A 12521-nucleotide genomic window follows, 5' to 3' on the forward strand; every position below is an offset into this window, starting at 1 on the left:
GCCTTCGAAGCCTGTCTGCGGTCCCTTCTTTCTACAACTACTACACTGACCAGGCCACTGCTGGCCGTGTTACCCTGGAACCAATTTAAAAGTGCCTACAGTCAGCCCAATTTTGTTATGTTAGGCCTTCGAAGACTGTCTGCCGTCACTCCTTCCACTAGACTTCCACTGACCATACACTGCTGCCCATGTACCCCTGGAACCAATTTAAAAGTGCCTACAGCCAGCCCAATTTTGTTATGTTAGGCCTTGGAAGCCTGTCTGCGGTCACTCCTTCCACTAGACTTCCACTGACCAGACCACTGCTGCCCGTGTACCCCTGGAACCAATTTAAAAGTGCCTCCAGCCAGCCCAAGTTTGTTATGTTAGGCCTTCGAAGCCTGTCTGCGGTCACTCCTTCCACTAGACTTCCACTGACCAGACCACTGCTGCCCGTGTACCCCTGGAACCAATTTAAAAGTGCCTACAGCCAGCCCAAGTTTGTTATGTTAGGCCTTGGAAGCCTTTCTGCGGTCACTCCTTCCACTAGACTTCCACTGACCAGACCACTGCTGCCCGTGTACCCCTGGAACCAATTTAAAAGTGCCTCCAGCCAGCCCAAGTTTGTTATGTTAGGCCTTCGAAGCCTGTCTGCGGTCACTCCTTCCACTAGACTTCCACAGACCAGACCACTGCTGCCCGTGTACCCCTGGAACCAATTTAAAAGTGCCTACAGCCAGCCCAAGTTTGTTATGTTAGGCCTTGGAAGCCTGTCTGCGGTCACTCCTTCCACTAGACTTCCACTGACCAGACCACTTTTGCCCGTGTACCCCTGGAACCAATTTAAAAGTGCCTCCAGCCAGCCCAAGTTTGTTATGTTAGGCCTTCGAAGCCTGTCTGCGGTCACTCCTTCCACTAGACTTCCACAGACCAGACCACTGCTGCCCGTGTACCCCTGGAACCAATTTAAAAGTGCCTACAGCCAGCCCAAGTTTGTTATGTTAGGCCTTGGAAGCCTGTCTGCGGTCACTCCTTCCACTAGACTTCCACAGACCAGACCACTGCTGCCCGTGTACCCCTGGAACCAATTTAAAAGTGCCTACAGCCAGCCCAAGTTTGTTATGTTAGGCCTTGGAAGCCTGTCTGCGGTCACTCCTTCCACTAGACTTCCACTGACCAGACCACTGCTGCCCGTGTACCCCTGGAACCAATTTAAAAGTGCCTACAGCCAGCCCAAGTTTGTTATGTTAGGCCTTCGAAGCCTGTCTGCGGCCCGTTCTTTCAACTACAACTACACTGACCAGGCCACTGATGGCCGTGTTCCCCTGGAACCAATTTTAACTTGCCTACAGCCAGCCCTATGTTATTATGTTAGGCCTTCGAAGCCTGTCTGCGTCCCGTTCTTTCAACTACAACTACACTGACCAGGCCACTAATGGCCGTGTTCCCCTGGAACCAATTTTAACTTGCCTACAGCCAGCCCAATGTTAGGCCTTTGATGCCTGTCTGCCGTCACTCCTTCCACTAGGCCTCCACTGACCTGTCTATTGCTGCCCGTGTACCCCTTGAACCAACCTAATAAAATATTTAAAAAATTAATTTGATTATAAAAAATAAGATCGTGTTGAGATCTCAAATGCAGACATTTTAACAATCAAAACAAACACACAACAAATATCTGGAACTGTACTACAAAGGTCCAACAGCTACAATTTCTTTCTCCTGCAAGAAGTTAACTGAAAGTTTTTTGGAGTTGTTAACACAGATATGGCATCCACCGAGTGTTGTCCTGTCGCGTCTCCTTTAAATTATTTCCAATAAGATGTTAAACTATTAATTTAATAAAATCAATAATTAAAAAAATAATTGAGTAAGTCAAAAGCACATTGCAAATAAACATTAATTACAAATCAAGAAGCATGGCGCGTCCGAGGGTGAGTAGATACCGAATAAGAATATAATCACCCTCGGACGCGCAATGCTTATTTACAACAGCCTTCCTTCCTAAGAATCAGCCCTTCCGTGGTGTAGAGAGAGGTTGTGTTACACTCCAAGGTGTTCCCCAGGTTGCCTTTCCTGAGCTTCGATCTTCCGGCTCTCGTTTAGTAGCTGTTGGAAACTACGCTGCATTAGGCCTACTAATTGTGTATGGGTGAAACAGTGGCGCATCTGCGGTCCCTCCTTCCACTAGGCCTCCACTGACCTGTCTACTGCGGCCCGTGTACCCCTTGAACCAACCTAATAAAATATTTAAAAAATTAATTTGATTATAAAAAATAAGATCGTGTTGAGATCTCAAATGCAGACATTTTAACAATCAAAACAAACACACAACAAATATCTGGAACTGTACTACAAAGGTCCAACAGCTACAATTTCTTTCTCCTGCAAGAAGTTAACTGAAAGTTTTTTGGAGTTGTTAACACAGATATGGCATCCACCGAGTGTTGTCCTGTCGCGTCTCCTTTAAATTATTTCCAATAAGATGTTAAACTATTAATTTAATAAAATCAATAATTAAAAAAATAATTGAGTAAGTCAAAAGCACATTGCAAATAAACATTAATTACAAATCAAGAAGCATGGCGCGTCCGAGGGTGAGTAGATACCGAATAAGAATATAATCACCCTCGGACGCGCAATGCTTATTTACAACAGCCTTCCTTCCTAAGAATCAGCCCTTCCGTGGTGTAGAGAGAGGTTGTGTTACACTCCAAGGTGTTCCCCAGGTTGCCTTTCCTGAGCTTCGATCTTCCGGCTCTCGTTTAGTAGCTGTTGGAAACTACGCTGCATTAGGCCTACTAATTGTGTATGGGTGAAACAGTGGCGCATCTGCGGTCCCTCCTTCCACTAGGCCTCCACTGACCTGTCTACTGCGGCCCGTGTACCCCTTGAACCAACCTAATAAAATATTTAAAAAATTAATTTGATTATAAAAAATAAGATCGTGTTGAGATCTCAAATGCAGACATTTTAACAATCAAAACAAACACACAACAAATATCTGGAACTGTACTACAAAGGTCCAACAGCTACAATTTCTTTCTCCTGCAAGAAGTTAACTGAAAGTTTTTTGGAGTTGTTAACACAGATATGGCATCCACCGAGTGTTGTCCTGTCGCGTCTCCTTTAAATTATTTCCAATAAGATGTTAAACTATTAATTTAATAAAATCAATAATTAAAAAAATAATTGAGTAAGTCAAAAGCACATTGCAAATAAACATTAATTACAAATCAAGAAGCATGGCGCGTCCGAGGGTGAGTAGATACCGAATAAGAATATAATCACCCTCGGACGCGCAATGCTTATTTACAACAGCCTTCCTTCCTAAGAATCAGCCCTTCCGTGGTGTAGAGAGAGGTTGTGTTACACTCCAAGGTGTTCCCCAGGTTGCCTTTCCTGAGCTTCGATCTTCCGGCTCTCGTTTAGTAGCTGTTGGAAACTACGCTGCATTAGGCCTACTAATTGTGTATGGGTGAAACAGTGGCGCATCTGCGGTCCCTCCTTCCACTAGGCCTCCACTGACCTGTCTACTGCGGCCCGTGTACCCCTTGAACCAACCTAATAAAATATTTAAAAAATTAATTTGATTATAAAAAAATAAGATCGTGTTGAGATCTCAAATGCAGACATTTTAACAATCAAAACAAACACACAACAAATATCTGGAACTGTACTACAAAGGTCCAACAGCTACAATTTCTTTCTCCTGCAAGAAGTTAACTGAAAGTTTTTTGGAGTTGTTAACACAGATATGGCATCCACCGAGTGTTGTCCTGTCGCGTCTCCTTTAAATTATTTCCAATAAGATGTTAAACTATTAATTTAATAAAATCAATAATTAAAAAAATAATTGAGTAAGTCAAAAGCACATTGCAAATAAACATTAATTACAAATCAAGAAGCATGGCGCGTCCGAGGGTGAGTAGATACCGAATAAGAATATAATCACCCTCGGACGCGCAATGCTTATTTACAACAGCCTTCCTTCCTAAGAATCAGCCCTTCCGTGGTGTAGAGAGAGGTTGTGTTACACTCCAAGGTGTTCCCCGGGTTGCCTTTCATGAGCTTCGATCTTCCGGCTCTCGTTTAGTAGTTGGTGGAAACTACGCTGCATTAGGCCTACAAATTTGGTATGGGGTGTAGAGACAGGTTGTGTTACACTCCAAGGTTTTCACCAGGTTGCCTTTCCTGAGCTTCTATCTTCAGGCTCTCATTAAATTGTGGTTAAATGGAACAACTGCATTTGGCGTACTAGTTGGTTTGGGGCCTACTATCGGTGTCTGCCACTCCTTGCTGTTCTCCTGGTTTCCTGTCCTGAAATTCCATTTTCAGCCTCTCGTTAAGTAGTTGTTAATGTTAGACTGCATTTGGCCTACTAGTTGGGTTGGGGCCTACTATCGGTGTCTGCCACTCCTTGCTGTTCTCCTCCACTGAACAAAGCTGTGCCGCCTGTTTACTACGGTTGTCAATTTTGAACTGCATTTCGACTACTTACTGATTTGGCCCTACTCTCTGTGTCAGCCTCTCATTCCAGTTGTCCTCCACTGCAATGCCCCCTGGTTATTCCTGTGTTACCAATTTTGAACTGCATTTAGCCCACTTTCTTCTTTGGGCCTATATCTGTGTTTCCACTTCATCGTGCCCATTGCCCAGCCAGTGATAGATGAGTCTGCTGGTACATTGACCCATAACGCAACATTCCCCGTGCACGCTACACAACAACATTGTGACCCTGCTGAAAGTCAGGTTGCTCTTCCCGCATACCATACCACCTTACACGGGGACAAAGAGGAAGGTGCAGATGAAAGTGCAGGTTCCTTCATCAGGTGGGGGGAGGAATACTAGTTGGCGACGTCACTGGCACAGGGCCTCTCATAGTACGCAAAAGTGTTGCTGCCGGTGGGAGGCGCCCCCGCCGTGCAAACACACCGCTGTACTTTGAGGGGCCCTGTGCCAGTGCCAATGCCAACGAGTGGGCCCCCCCTGCTTGCTCAGGTTCACAGCACTTGCAAAGTTGAAATACTTACCTCTCCCTGCTCCACTGCCGTGACGTGGTCCAGATTTCCTGGGCCCACTAATTACTTGAACCAGCCCTACCCCCCACAACTTTAGCCAAATGACCCCCAATTTCAAATGCCTTCCAATTATTATAAGGTAAATTATGCTTGACAAGCTTCATTAAGAAGAATGGATGGTTTTGACATTAAAATGGGCACTCTAGGTGTTTTCCTGGCCCCCACTCACTGCCGACTATGCTGCCCCATTGACTTGCATTGGGTTTCGTGTTTCGGTCGATCCCGACTTTACGTCATAATCGGCCGATTTCACTCGACCCGACTTTGGACATAGTCGGGTTTCGTAAAACCCGGCTCGACTCTAAAAAGGTCCAGGTCGCTCAACTCTAGTGGGGACAGAACAGTCAAATTGTCTTTCAGCCTGGACTTGGCTTACATATATTTTGTATGAAACTTATCACTATAGGTATAATTTTTATACGAAAAATGGATAATAATTAGTATCTACATATTGTTTTACGATGTTTTATTTATATTCAGCACAAAATACGAAGCCAAAATTCATCTAGCAAGTCATCATGAGTGATAGTAATGCTGGATCTAGTTTCCGCCATAATCCAAGAAAACGTGTTTGCAGGTTAGTATAATTTTGTGAAAAGCCAATAATGTAGTATTTCGGAAAATTATTTATTTTACATTTTTTCATATTTACAGATTTACGTCTGACGAAATAATGCGAATGCTAGAAGAATCTGATTCTGAGCATGAGGATGAACCATATGTTCCATCTGATGATGAAAACTATGTACCACAAGTGGATGTTACTGAAGAAGATTCAGACATTGAACAAGAAATGGTCATAGAGCATGAAAATGAATACGAATCAGACGAAAGTGTTGAGGATGATTCTGTGCCTCAAAGTGCAGGCGACATTTGGACTGCTAAGGATGAAACTCAATGGTGCAGTAATCCACTGCCAAATGCACAAACAAAATCTCGTAATGTCCTACGACAAAGAGGTGGCCCTGCAGCAATCAGCAACCTATATACAGCAAAAGAGCTATTCAAGTCCATCATGACTCCCGAGATGTGTGACATCATATTACGGGAAACGAATCGAAAGGCCAAGAGAGTTTGTGATGCTTACAACAACAAACTGGTACAACGTTTTCCTGATTCTTCCAAACGGCCACCACAAAAAACATTCAAGCAATTTACTGAAACTGAACTTCATGCATTTTTGGGCATACTGATTGCTGCTGGTGTGCACAGAGCCAACAAAGAGAATCTGGAGGAAATGTGGAATGTTGCTGCTCTGCCTCTTATACGTGCAGCCATGTCTCGTGACCGCTTCAAGATGATACTCAGATTTATCAGGTTTGACAACGAAAATACACGTGCAGAACGTGTGCAAACAGATAAAGCTGCACCAATACGGGACATCTGGACAATGCTGAACAGTAATCTGGAGAGAGCCTACAAGCCATATCATTGTATCACCGTCGACGAGCAATTATTTCCATTTAGAGGTCATACTAAATTTACCCAGTATATACCTTCAAAACCAGCTAAATATGGCATAAAGATTTTCTGGGCTTGTGACTCATCAAATGCCTACCCTTTACAAGGTCAGCTCTACACTGGGAAACCAACTGATGGTCCTCGACAAGTAAACATTGGAGAACGAACAGTATTGGACCTAGTGAGCTCGTATAAAGGCTCTGGAAGAAATGTCACCACCGATAACTTCTTTACAACCATGGAACTAGCTAAGGTATTGAACTCCTGGAACATGACACTAGTTGGTACAGTGAGAAAAAACAAAAGGTTCCTACCTAACAACATGCAGCCTGCCAAAGAAAGGCCTGTATACTCGACAAATTTTGCCTACAATCATGATGCAACAGTCTGTTCATATGTACCAAAGAAGAACAAATCAGTCGTGCTTCTATCATCTATGCACATGACGGGAGAAGTTGAAGAGACACTAGCAGCCAAGCCAGAGATAATAAAATACTACAACATAACAAAAGGTGGCGTTGATGTTATGGATAAAATGTTGGGAGAGTACACTGTGAAACGACGAACATCACGTTGGACTTTGGCATTTTTCTACAATATGATTGATGTCAGTGGGTTAGCATCCTACATCATCTACAGAGAACACAATCCAAGCTTCAGGGCAAAGGATCAACGAAGAAAGTTCCTGAAAGATCTCGCAAATCAGCTGTGTATGATTGCAATTGAAGATCGTAGTACAAACAAAATGATAATGAGAAACCATTTTCTTCGAGGTGCAGTAGAAATGGTGCTTGGACGATGCATTGTGGTAGCATCGCAGCCAGCAGCTGGCCCCAAAATACCTCATGGTAGTCGTGGACCCTCCCCTGTTGTTGGTAGTTGCTATGTCTGCAGAGACCTGAGGCGAAAACAACGCAAGACTAGAAAGTCTTGTGTGGTTTGTGTGAAACCCATTTGCGATGAACACTCTGTAGCAAAGCCAACATGCATTACTTGCAAAGAAAATCAATAAAAAAAAGTTTCTTACATTTTCTTTTATAATGTAAATGAACAGTTTTTTACTTGTTTATAATAGTTAAATAGCATTATCATTAAAAAAAAATTTATGCTTTTTCCCTTGCATTATCTTCATTCAAAATATATGAGGTACATTTGTACCTATGCAGCTTGTTATGGATGCAAAAAGATCTCGACCCCTTATCTCGGAAGCGGGTGGAGATATTTTATTGAAATTTGGCCAATATATTCTGGACCAAAAATGTAGAGATGTCACGAAATTTCAGCCCTCTACGTCTTTTCAAAAAAAAGTTATTGCAATTTTAAAACGGAATAGTTACAATTGTACCTATTCAGCCGGATAAGGGTTAAAAGGTTACTTCAAATCTCAAAGAGACTGCCTCTGTACAAATCCCTAGTTAGACCGCACATGGAGTACTGTGTCCAGTTTTGGGCACCGGTGCTCAGGAAGGATATAATGGAACTAGAGAGAGTACAAAGGAGGGCAACAAAATTAATAAAGGGAATGGGAGAACTACAATACCCAGATAGATTAGCGAAATTAGGATTATTTAGTCTAGAAAAAAGACGACTGAGGGGCGATCTAATAACCATGTATAAGTATATAAGGGGACAATACAAATATCTCGCTGAGGATCTGTTTATACCAAGGAAGGTGACGGGCACAAGGGGGCATTTTTTGCGTCTGGAGGAGAGAAGGTTTTTCCACCAACATAGAAGAGGATTCTTTACTGTTAGGGCAGTGAGAATCTGGAATTGCTTGCCTGAGGAGGTGGTGATGGCGAACTCAGTCGAGGGGTTCAAGAGAGGCCTGGATGTCTTCCTGGAGCAGAACAATATTGTATCATACAATTAGGTTCTGTAGAAGGACGTAGATCTGGGGATTTATTATGATGGAATATAGGCTGAACTGGATGGACAAATGTCTTTTTTCGGCCTTACTAACTATGTTACTATGTTACTATGTAATATGGGAATATAAGCTGTTTCTCACCCATGGTAATTCTGCTTCCTGTCTCCTGTCTTATCCATGTTTTTTCTGTTTTTTTTCTGCGATGTTTTGTGCATAAATATGTGATTCTCCAGAATTTCTGTTAGTCTATGCCTGATGAAGAGGCCTGAGTAGTCTCGAAAGCTTCATGTAGAAATGGTGCAGAAATTTTACTGAATGTGTGCACATACCCTTATCGGTATTATATTGCTCACCCATAAACTATTCCATGGTCTGGAGAACATTTCCTTGATATGTAACTCTAAAACATGCAAAGCCTTTATGAGTCTAAAAACACCAATACATGACAATTTGAACAGAATGTGTATGTGTCACTCCTTTATGTCTCATAAAGGGCGTATCTGAGTTCCTAATTTTTGAAAGTTCTTGCTTCCTTCATAATTTACTTAAATTATAATTTTTTAAATCCTTTTTACATTTTGCCTTATATTCTGTACAAGTCATTATACAGGAGAAAATTTTGAAAATGTTGCAATTTTCTATTTTTTTATACCCTTAAACTAGAGAATTGCACAAAATAATTAAAAAAAATAACATTTTGCACATTTCTACTTTACATTGTGAATTTTTGAAACATTTTTTTTTGTTAAGAAGTTAGAAGGGTTAAAAGTTGACCATCGATTTCTAATTTTTCCAACAAAATTTTAAAAAACATTTTTTAGGGAACACATCACATTTGAAGTGCCTTTGGGTGGCCTATATGATAGAAAAAAACAAAAGAGACACCATTCTAAAAATAGTAACCCTCATATTCCACAAAACCACATTCAAAAAGATTATTAATCCTTCAGGGGATTTGCAGGAGTTAAAGCAATGTGGAAGGAAAAAATGAACAATTTCCTTTTTTGAAAAAAACTTTTACTACAATTTCTTTATTTTAACAAGGGTAACAGGAGAAAATGAACCACAAAATTTGATGTGCAATTACTCCTGAGTATGGCAATACCTAATTTGTGTAGGAGAACTACTTTTTTGATGCACGACATGGGTCAGAAGGGAAGGAATTTTTGAAGGCCAAAGATTGCTTGAATCGAGAGCGTATGTCATGTCACGTTTGGAGAGCCTCTGATGTGCTTAAACGATTGAAACCCCTCAAAAATTACCTCATGTTATAAACTAGACCCCTCAAGGAATGTATCTAAATGTTTATTGAGCACCTTGAATCCCAAGGTGCTTCACAGAAACTGTGTAAATGACGTAGAGCTGTGAAAGTAAAATACAAAATCGTATTTATTCCCACAAAATTGTTTTTACCTCAAATTTTGCATTATCACAAGGGTATCAGGAGAAAATGCATAATACAACTTGTTATGCATTTTCTCCTGAGTACGCAGATATCCCATATGTGGGGTAAAAGTACTAATTGGGGCTCAGAAGGGAAGTATTGCCATTTGACTTTATGCTGGAACCACTAGTGGACACTATGTCGCATTTGAAGAGCACATGATGTGCCTAAACAGTAGGCTGTTGAACTGTGATTACAAAAAAAAATAGCATTTTTTTTCCACAAACATTTTCTTTTACCTCATTTTTTTCATTCTTACAAGGGTAACAGCAGAAAATGGACACCAATTTTTTTGTGCAATTTTTCCTAAGTATGATGATATCTAAAATGTGGAGACAAACTATTGTTTGGGTGCATTGCAGCACTCAGAAGGGAAGATTGAACTCAAAATTGGCTGGAATTATTATCGGACACCATGTTAAGTTTGGAGATCACCTGATGTGCCTAAACAGTTAAACCCCACAAGTGACATCATTTTGAAAACTAAACCTATCAAAGAAATAAAATAATGGGATGCATTAAAAGAGGCATAGATGCTCATGAGGAGAACATAATTTTACCTCTATACAAGTCACTAGTTTGACCACACTTAGAATACTGTGCACAGTTCTGGTCTCCGGTGTATAAGAAAGACATAGCTGAACTAGAGCGGGTGCAGCGAAGAGCGACCAAGGTTATTAGAGGACTGGGGGGTCTGCAATACCAAGATAGGTTATTACACTTGGGGCTATTTAGTTTGGAAAAGCGAAGACTAGGGGGTGATCTTATTTTAATGTATAAATATATGAGGGGACAGTACAAAGACCTTTCTGATGATCTTTTTAATCATAGACCTGAAACAGAGACAAGGGGGCATCCTCTACGTCTGGAGGAAAAAAGGTTTAAGCATAATAACAGATGCGGATTCTTTACTGTAAGAGCAGTGAGACTATGGAACTCTCTGCCGTATGATGCTGTAATGAGTGATTCATTACTTAAATTTAAGAGGGGACTGAATACATTTCTGGAAAAGTATAATGTTACACGGTATATACACTAGATTCCTTGATAGGGCGTTGATCCAGGGAACTAGTCTGATTGCCGTATGTGGAGTCGGGAAGGAATTTTTTTCCCCAAGGTGGAGCTTACTCTTTGTCACATTTTTTTTTTGTCTTCCTCTGGATCAACATGTTAGGGCATGTTAGGTTAGGCTATGGGTTGAACTAGATGGACTTATAGTCTTCCTTCAACCTTAATAACTACCGTATATACTCGAGTATAAGCCGACCCGAGTATAAGCCGACCCCCCTAATTTTGCCACAAAAAACTGGGAAAACTTATTGACTCGAGTATAAGCCTAGGGTAGAAAATGCAGCAGCTACCGGTGAATTTCAAAAATAAAAATAGATGCTCCATACCGTTCATTATTGCCACATAGATGCTCCATATACAACTGTGCTATATAGAATGCTCTTCACCGTTCATTATTGCCCCATAGATGCTCCTTATAAAGCTGTGCCATATAGAATGCTCTGCACCTTTGATTATGGCCCCATAGGTGCTCCTTATAATGCTGTGCCCCATATATGCTCTGCACCTTTGATTATGGCCCCATAGATGCTCCTTATAATGCTGTGCCATATATGCTCTGCACCGTTGATTATGGCCCCATAGATGCTCCTTATAAAGCTGTGCCATATATGCTCTGCACCTTTGATTATGGCCCCATAGATGCCCCTTATAATGCTGTGCCATATATGCTCTGCACCTTTGATTATGGCCCCATAGGTGTTCCTTATAATGCTGTGCCATATAGAATGCGGCTGCAATAAAAAAAAAAATCACATACTCACCTCTCTTCTCAGGACGCCAGCGCTTTCAATAATTACCTGCTCCTCGTGCGGCTCCGTCTCCAGCACTGACGCTCAGCAGAGGGCGCGCACTGACTACGTCACAGCGCCCTCTAACCTGAGCGTCACTGCTAGAGGACGCTGCAGACGGAGCCGCACCGGAGCGAGGAGCAGGTAATTATAGCGCTGCACTCCCCTTACCTGCTGCGGCGCGGTCCCTGCAGTCCCTGGCTTCTCCGGCGCTGCAGCTTCTTCCTGTAATTGAGCGGTCACATGGCACCAATCATTTACAGCAATGAATATGCGGCTCCTCCCCTATGGGGGTGGAGCCGCCTATTCATTTCTGTAATGAGCGGTGCCATGTGACCACTCAATACAGGAAGAATCTGCAGCGCCGGGGAAGCCAGGGACTGCAGGGACCGCGCCGCAGCAGGTAAGTATGACTACACAGCCCCACTCCCCCTCACCTGCCGACACCCGGGTATATGACTCGAGTATAAGCCGAGAGGGGGACTTTTAGCCCAAAAAAATGGGCTGAAAATCTCGGCTTATACTCGAGTATATACGGTATGTAATTTATCTAGTGAAGTGGCGAGCACTTAGAACCCCCAAGCGCTTTACAGACGTTTATGAACTGTGAAAATAAAATAAAATATTTTTTCCTCCAAGAAAGTTGCTTTTGCCCCAAATTTTTCATTTTGACTTGGATAACAAATGAAAATGGACCATACAGTTTGTTGTGTAATTTTCCCTGAGTGCACTGATACCCCATATGTGGTGGAAAACTGCTTTGAGGCACAGTACAAAGCTCAGAAGTTAAGAAGAGCCATGTTGAAGTTTAGATTTTGTTGGAATGG

This window comes from Ranitomeya imitator, chromosome 3, assembly GCF_032444005.1.
Source record: "Ranitomeya imitator isolate aRanImi1 chromosome 3, aRanImi1.pri, whole genome shotgun sequence".
Lineage (NCBI taxonomy): Eukaryota > Metazoa > Chordata > Amphibia > Anura > Dendrobatidae > Ranitomeya > Ranitomeya imitator.